This window comes from Neovison vison, chromosome 6 (assembly GCF_020171115.1).
Source record: "Neovison vison isolate M4711 chromosome 6, ASM_NN_V1, whole genome shotgun sequence".
Classification (NCBI taxonomy): domain Eukaryota; kingdom Metazoa; phylum Chordata; class Mammalia; order Carnivora; family Mustelidae; genus Neogale; species Neogale vison.
The window spans coordinates 66,602,692-66,611,278 of NC_058096.1; the positions used below are offsets into that span (position 1 = coordinate 66,602,692).

Here is an 8,587-nt window from a genome sequence, read left to right on the forward strand (position 1 = left end):
TGTCTGTGATAAAAATTAAGTGACAAGAATTTAACATGAGGAAAAAATGAATCGAATGTGATTCAGAAATAGTTAAGATACAAATCAATGAAATGAAGGGGGGAGATGGAAATAGCCTCAAGTAGTAGAGAATGAAGTTGCCTGAAAGAAAGTCTTGAAGCAATGTTCAGATTAATGTGAGAATTCCCCCCTTTTCTCATTATAATAAGCCCTATCTCAGCTACCATGGTTGCATCTCTCTCCCCAGCAGCCAGGTAAGTCTAAACTCAGCAGTAGGCCTTAAACCTATTCAGGCAGCCTGTGAGTTCTGAAAACCCTGTGGGAGCTGACAGAGCATTGGTGGCTTCTTGTCCGTCACAGTGATGTGAAGACAGCTAGTCTTGCATCTAGCTGAAGGAGGTGTCAGAGACGCAGTGAGGTTACTGGAGAGTGTGAAGGGCAGAGGAGACAGCATAATGCATCATCTAGGGAGAGGGATATGAATTTCAGGAAATTGTGAGAGTATATGGCATATTGGTCCACTTATCAAAACTCAACCATCAACACTGAAAAGAAATCAAAAAATTAAAAAAAAAAACTTAACTGTCAAATGACTCTTGTGTCAAACTGACTATATTTCAGGATAAGTCTGATTAGGATGTTCTTGAAAAAAGAAGGGACATCAAATGAAGGGCACTTCCTCCTTCAGCCATCCTGTCTGCATTTCCTGGGGGCAGGAACTGTGTCTATTTACCAGGGCACCCCTCCCTGAGACATAGTATGTGCTCAATAAATAGTGAGTAAATGAAATAAATGCACGAATAGGTTTGGGCATACCTAATTAAGATGGCCTTATTGCCCAACTGACTGCGGAAAAAACAGGAAATAAGCTAAGTGGAGAATCCTTTCCTAAACGCAACTAGCTGGTTTCAGATCCTACCTCTGGACATCAGATTTCTCTTATTAAATTCTGATTTTGTTACTTAATCTTCTTAAGCTTTGATTATGAAAACTATTGTCTGTTTCTAGAGTCATTATAAGGCTATATCTAAACTGCTTACCATAGTACATAGTTCAAAGTAAATACTCCATGAGTAGTGGCGATTATTATTATTATTAACAGTAATAACAATAGTTAGTGTTATAACTATTACTCTCTCACACTTGTTTTATCATGATCAGGTAAAGAGAAAGTTGAGAGCAGGCTTCAGTCACGATGGCACAATTTCCTGCATAAACTGTGGTTTTCAGCCTGGGTCATGCCATCTTTTAGGGATTACAATTTGAGAGGTTGGTCTGAACTCTCCTTGCCCCCAAGTTTTAGCTCCCCAAATTTATGCTTATTGTCCTGTCCCCTAGTTATATCAAGACACCAAGCCTCCTAAACTGGATTTCTACCTTCATTCTAGCTACCTCTGGATTCCAATAGGCACTCTGAAGCACTGCTTTCATTATTTCAATCCATCTCTCCCCCTCCTCCCCTGACTCCATGTCTCCTCATTAGTTGTCAGATAAAGGTCAGTTGCTTTGAGTTCTTCCCATTGTGGAATCCCTCTCAGTTTGGTTTATCCAGTTTGGCCTGGATGGCTTAAAATTCTGCCATCTTCCTACCAACCGTAGCCCAGAACTCAAAAAGCTAGTTACTCTCTCTTTAAAGCAGCCAGTTTTGTTGGTTAAGGTCTACAGTTTGGCTATCCTTAGCAGTTTCTTTCTCTGCCTTAGTGTATTCTTGTTGGAGAATTGATAGATTCTGAGGCTTTCCTGAGTATCTTTCCCCAAACTAGTTTTCTTTATTGAAATTTTTTCAGTTCAAATAATGACATGGCATTTTTGGATCTAGATGTTTTTGGCTAAGCATTTGTTAGACCTATAAAAGCATCCTGATGATTACTGTCATCGAGGTCACTCCATTTAGGGGTTTTTCTCATACCTGAGAAGATATTTTCCTCCGTGACTCTCCTGGGAATTTCAGGGGCTATGTATCCTTCTAATTTTATCCACTTGCTCAGCATATGTTCCATTAATTGGGTTGTTTTGCCTTTTGATAAATAGCTAGTGATAGCAACAACTATAGACAAGTTAAAGTACTTCTAGTCCAAGTTTATTCATTCTCAAATACTCTTGGAGCACCTCTTGTGTGTAAAAACTGTTAACTCTACATTGGAAATGTATTGAGATAACTAATAATAATGACTAACATTTATTGGTTGTTTTCTAAGTGCCAGGCACTGTCCTAAGGCTCTGTAGTCATTATTTTATTTAATCCTTATACTCATTCTATAAGGTAGGTATTATTACTCCTATTTTACAGATAAGAAAACTGAACTGTGGAAAAATTAAGTAGCTTGCCAAGTCACATAGTTCTGATGGGGCTGGATAACCAAATAATGGAATATGACTCCAAAGTTTATGATTTTGTCCAAACACAATCATTGCCTTTAAAATACTTAAAGTAACAGAAATTAAACAGCAACCCATAATAAAACAAATAATTCAATTTAAAAATGGGCAAAGGATCTGATAGACATTTTTTCAAAGAAGATGTACAAACAGCCAATAAATTCATGAAAAGATGCTCAATATGATTAACAAATGCAAATCAAAATTACGAAGAGATACCTTTCATACCCACTAGGATGTCTAAAACCAAAAAATAATGCATGTGAATGAGGATGTAGAGAAATCGGAACCCTCCTGCACTGCTGTTGGAGATATAATATGGTGTAATTACTCTGGAAACCATGCTGGTATTTCCTCAAAAGGTTAATTAAAAAAAAAAAAAGAATTACCATGTATCCCAGCAGTTCCACTCATAGGTATAGATCCAAGAGAACTGAAAACATGTTCACAAAAAAAATTTATACAGAAATGTTCATGGTGGCATTATTTATCATAGCCAAAACATGGAAACAACACAAAGTTGTATCAACTGATAAACTGACAAATAAAATGTGATTATCTATACAATGGAATTTTACTTGGCAATAAAAATAAATGAAGTGCTAACACGTGTTGCAGCATGGATAAATTTTGAAAACCTTATGAGAACATGAGTCACAAAAGACCATATAATGTGTCATTCCATTTATAGGAAATGTCCAAAATAGGCAAATCTGTAAAAACAGAAAATAGATTAGTAGCTGCCAGGGGTTGAGGGAGGAGGGAATGAGGAGTGACTGGTTGACACAGAGTTTCTTTTCAGGGTGATGAAGATGTTCTAAAGTTGAGTGTGATGCTGGTTGTACAACTTGTGAATATACTAAAAAAAAAACCATGGAATTATGTACGCTTTAGGTAAGCAAATTGTATGGTATATGAATTTTATCTCAATAAAACTGTTATAAATCTAAAGTTACTGAAATAGAAAGTAGCATTTGGTAGCTGGCATACAGATGCATAACCAAATACTATGAAAATTCAGAGTAAAGGCAACTTTCCAGGCTGCTGCAATTAGAAAGCTTTTGATAGAAATAGGACAAGACATATGGAATTGAAGGAAAGGAAAAGAAGGTATTTCTTGAGAAAGAATGACAAAAACAAGAAGGAAATGACAGCCTGTGTCTGGGAAGTGGTGAAATGTCTGGTTTGGCCCATGTGCTTTGTGCCAGTGGTTACAATAGCCAAGTGTTGCCACACTTTGGAGAATAATGAAAGTATTTAAAATTGTGACTTTGCCCCCCAAAACTAGAGTGTGCTGTTATGATATGGTGTAAAGGAAGAGTGAAGCTTGAAATGACAAATTGGTCTAGAGCATGGTGGGAGAGGTATGAATACAGGTGAGGAAACCATCTCTGATACTTTTCTTTCTGGAAGCTCTCTATCCCATTTCTTTATTAGTTCATGTAGATATACATGAAAAGATTGCCAGGCTTGGGGCAGTCTGTGGAAAGTGGCACCTGTAGAAAGAACCTTTTATCTGAGTACAATGTATTCTTCCTGGTTTCTTGTTACTGTTTCTTGGTAGATTCAGGATGTTCCTCTTCTGCGTCAGGGGGGTAGTCAAATGTATGTCAAGCCACAAGCCCTATAGCATGAGTTAGAGAAGTGATATAAACTGATCACAATTATTTCACTCATTTATGTTCCCTTTCCTAGTTATTTTACTGAGCATGCCATGTAAAAACTAATCTATGCTAGATGTTGTAGGAGCTTAAAAAAAGACATCACTCAACAGCTCATGTTAATGGATGTAGTTCTATTTATTTTGAAACTTATTAAGTGTTTTCTTCACTCAGCCACTAAAAGTGATTGGAGGAGCTGAGAGGTTCTGAATATCCAAACTAACTGCTTTGTATATGGTCAGGTGGGGTGAGGGATTCAGGGCGAGGCTGTCCCTGGTCCCCACCCCCAGCAGGAGGCCTCCTGTTCCAAAAGTCTTTTTGGCTTTGTTTATCAAGTCTACTTACAAGGAGAAGTGTTCTTCAGACTCTGCTCTAGAGTCCACCTGGGCTATGCAGTGAGTGTAAGGATGAGGCAGCCCAATTCAGACCCAGACCCAGTAATCCATATGCTGTGGGGGAAATGCACCCTAATAAAAAGATGCCCACTATAGAACTTGGGCTTACAGGTTAATGGAGATAAAAATCATACTTACCCTTAAGAAGATAGAGACTAAATTTCATTTCCTCTCCTTCCTGTACCTTCACTCTCTATACATTATGGATGTAAGTTCTATTTCCTTATTTTTCCATTTATAATGTATTTATCATAATGTAAATATAAAATGTCACTATAGAAAATTCAGAAATATGTAATGAAAACTACTAAAATCACACATAATCTCACCATCCAGAAGTAACTAGTGCAAACCTTTTGGCGTATTTCTTTCCTTTTCTAGATGCACATATTTTTTCCCCACAAGGTTGAAATCATACATACGTGTAAACATATATTGTTCTGTATTTTTATTTCTCACTAAAAATTGTATAGTGAGCATTTTCTGTGCCATTTAATTCTTTTACAAAAATGTGATTTTTTTTTTTTAATGGGCACAGAATGATTCCCCAGTATTGGACATTATGCTGTTCTTTGGGTTTCTCTTTCACCATAATGCCTTGCAAACACTTCCTTTTTTAGCCAACAAATGCAGCTATTAGAAATACTAAGTCTCATGGAGATCTCTACTGACCTTTTGCTGCAACAACTTGGTGGTAACAGTATCACCAAGGCTTCTCCCTGGGGACTACCACACAACTGTTCTTTCGAAAACATGCTGACTCCTCCTTACTTTCTTCGTACCTGGTGATCAGAGGGACCAGCCACGATACAGGTAAGCTCTTTCAATAAACAGACTATTTAGAGAGGTTGTTGGCTATGATTGTGAACTGGGAGCCAAATGAAGGGTAATGTGACGGAAGCATTTAGCTGTCCGCTCTAACTGTATCTGGTTCCTTTACATGTATGTTTCTGAATAGAGCTCATTCATAGACTTCCCATAGTTGCTCTGTAAACAAGAGGTGCAAACGGTAGCAGCCCTAGAAGCAATACCTGCGTACACTGTTGGAGTTTTCTGTTTCGGTATAATTAATACTCTTCTTTGCTAAGGTATGAAATTGCTTTTATTCTGTGTTTTGTTTTTCCTTTCACTTTCCTGTTATATAGTAAACTTTGTAACCCCAGATCCAGTTTAATTTTGATTATGTGTTAAAATGACTTATGGGCACCTCAAACATATGGAATACCATAATGGACATAGGGAAGACAAAGAGCACCCACCGTTTCCCTTAGGGAACTTACAGTCCAGTAGAGGTGTTAAGATATGCATACAAATAATTATATAATAAAGTAAACCAGGTTGTAAGAATATTTTTAGTGATGATTTGAGAAATGCTTGCAAAAGAGTGTCATACATTTAAGCTGGACGCTTAAATGTCTATACCAACTGAGTTCTCTTTAAAAATGTACACATATAAAAGATTGAAAGAGAATATTCCAAAATGCTAATAGTGGTTGTCTGGGTGATAGACTTACAAAAGATTGTAATATTCTTTCAAACATGTTTTTACAGTGAATCTGTATTACTATTATAATGAATCTAATTATTATTAGAATAAAATATGCTTTATTAAATGAGGAAGTACTGTATAAAAATACAAAATATAATGGAAGTAGAGAAGAACAAAGATTATATCTACTGAGGTGGGACAATTGAGAAGGCTTTAAGATTTATGTCTTTCCTAATGATGAAAAACTTTCCCAGGAAATAAATATCTTGGAAATAGATAATGAAACTGTATTGAGTTGAAAAGGCGTATTGCATTCCTACAACTTTTTTTTTCTCCATGACTTTTGTCTGCAATCTCTCTCTCTCTCTGTTGACTATAGCTCTGGTAGCTGTTAGCTGCATATTGCCTTTTAAATTTTATATTACTTTAGATATGTCTTTCAAATTTTTTACTGTGTATACAACAAGGGGATATTTTCTGAATCTAGTCATTCACTAGTCATATTCCTAGTCAGAATATATAAGCTTGGTAAAGAATCTTTCCACTTGTCCCACTGACCCCAGAAGTGTTTTATTTGATCATTGGCTGGTGAGCACTGTTCCTTTATTCTCTCGTTCTTCTGTATCTGTTGATATTCAAAGCCACAGAGTGCATATTCTCCAGGACCTAATAAGACTCTAGAAAAGAGACTTATTGTAATATTCCACAATCTACCTGCTTCATCAGTGGATGGGCTCTTCTTCTCTTGCTGGATGCTCTGGGTAGTAGCACTTCCCACAGTGTGTGGTGAAGTTGCAGAGCTTTGTCAGGACAGAATTTAGGTGACATGCAGATTTCAGCTAACCAGAAAGGTGAGAGTCTTGATTCTGTATGACCTTGGATGAATTATTTATCCTCTCTATGCTTTAGTTTCTTCACTTGTAAATGGGAACAATAATAGCACCTATTTCATGGGCTTGTTTTTAAGATTACATTTGTCATTCATAGGCATGTGATATATAGCCACTACTAGTATGGTGTATCATAGACCTCGAAGACTGTGGTGGATTTTTCCCCCCTTAATAGATCATAGGAAGAAGAGGAGGCAGGAAAGTATGCTGAAAGGATATGGTCATCTTAATCTTTCTTTATTTCTCCAAAATAGTAAGGGCCAACAGAACATGTACAGAAATAATTGCTATATAATGTGATCTATGCAATGACAAAAGTATATTCAAAATATAAAAGAGGGAATGAGGAACCAGACTGGGATCAGGGAGGACTTTGGGAAGAAGTGCTAGTTGGGCAGAGTTTTGAATGATAAGTTGGTATGGAGAGGGGCAGGCGAGGATGGTGAATGTTGGGTTAGCACCATGACTTAGGGATGGTACTGGTGGAACTTGGACTGTAGTGGCATCTTGAGAATGAGGGAGATTGGATCTAGCCAGTGAGTAAGATCGACTTCACCCATATGGAGATGTACATTTGTGTCAGGGTTTCTCAAAGGGACTGAGTGCTCCCTGAGCCCTTTCTCCTACCTCTTCCAGAGCTGCCCTAAGCTTGTTAATTCCATTCCTATTAAAATCCAGCCCTGGCTGATTTAGTATTGTCTCGTGGTCATTTTCTCTGTTTGGGAAACATCACTCCATAACTTCTCAGACACACTTGTGTTATTTACTCTTAAACCTCTTCCACTGCTGACTTTCCCCTGGCAACATCCAGAAGGTCAGCAACAATTGGAAAGCTCTTCCTGACCCCTCAAATATTATCTTGCAGCTTACTCTGATCCAGATGAATTCAAATGTGACTCACCCAGAGAGACAGATTTGGGCATTATAGAAATAGAGTTCTGGGTTCATATAGCAAATCCAACAAATAAGCATAGTATCGGTCTGAGTGACCTGGATTCAGGGGGTATCCCAGAGAGAATGCCGAGGTGCGGCAGCCTGTCTGCTGACAGTACGTGTGGTGGGTGTGCAGCCTGGAGGGGGTGCCCGTGAGGCCTTCCTCAGAAGCAGCAGGACATGGCTGGGTTATGCTGGCCAATATTCTTTCTTGGCTGAGACAAATTTTCTACCTTTCTTTTTGTTCCTTACAGAATGTCTTTCTTTTTGGTGATTGTTGACATACTGCTGCTTGTTCATGATGCAGGTGAGTCACTTTTCAAAGAAACTTTGTGGATATTTCTGAAACAGTTTTGGGAATAGTGAGGAAAATAGTGATTTGAAGATTTAAGAAAGAATAAGCAAGTGATTTAATCTCTCTGAACCTCAGTCTTTTCATTTATTAAATGGAAATAACAATGCTATATTTGTTTCACAGGTAATAGTGAAGAACAGATGGGAAAATCTAACAGATACAAAAAAAAAAAAGATTTTACTTATTTATTTGAGAGAGAGAGATGGAGAGATAGAGAGAGGGGGGAGCTCAGCGGGGAGAGGGAGAAGCAGGCTCAACATGGGCCTTGATTCCAGGATCCTGGGATCATGACCTGAGCTGAAGGCAGATCCTTAACTAACTGAGCCACCCAGGTGCCCCAAAAAGTGTTGTTTATTTTTTTTTAATGAGAACCACTACCAATTTGCTTTGTCCGTTTGAGTCTTTATTAGATAATTACAGTTATTCACACCCGTAATTGGAACTTCTCTAACCAAAACAAAAATATCTAGACATTCCTCCCCACT

At 37.8% G+C, this 8,587-nt stretch overlaps 1 long non-coding RNA gene across 1 annotated transcript; it reads left to right on the forward strand.

Moving 5' to 3' along the window:
* The first annotated feature begins 3,654 nt into the window (after positions 1-3,654).
* On the forward strand, positions 3,655-8,045 carry LOC122910434. Its single transcript, XR_006385220.1, has 3 exons — positions 3,655-3,755; positions 5,056-5,248; positions 8,002-8,045. It is a non-coding gene; the product is annotated as an uncharacterized LOC122910434 (long non-coding RNA).
* Positions 8,046-8,587: the final 542 nt, after the last annotated feature.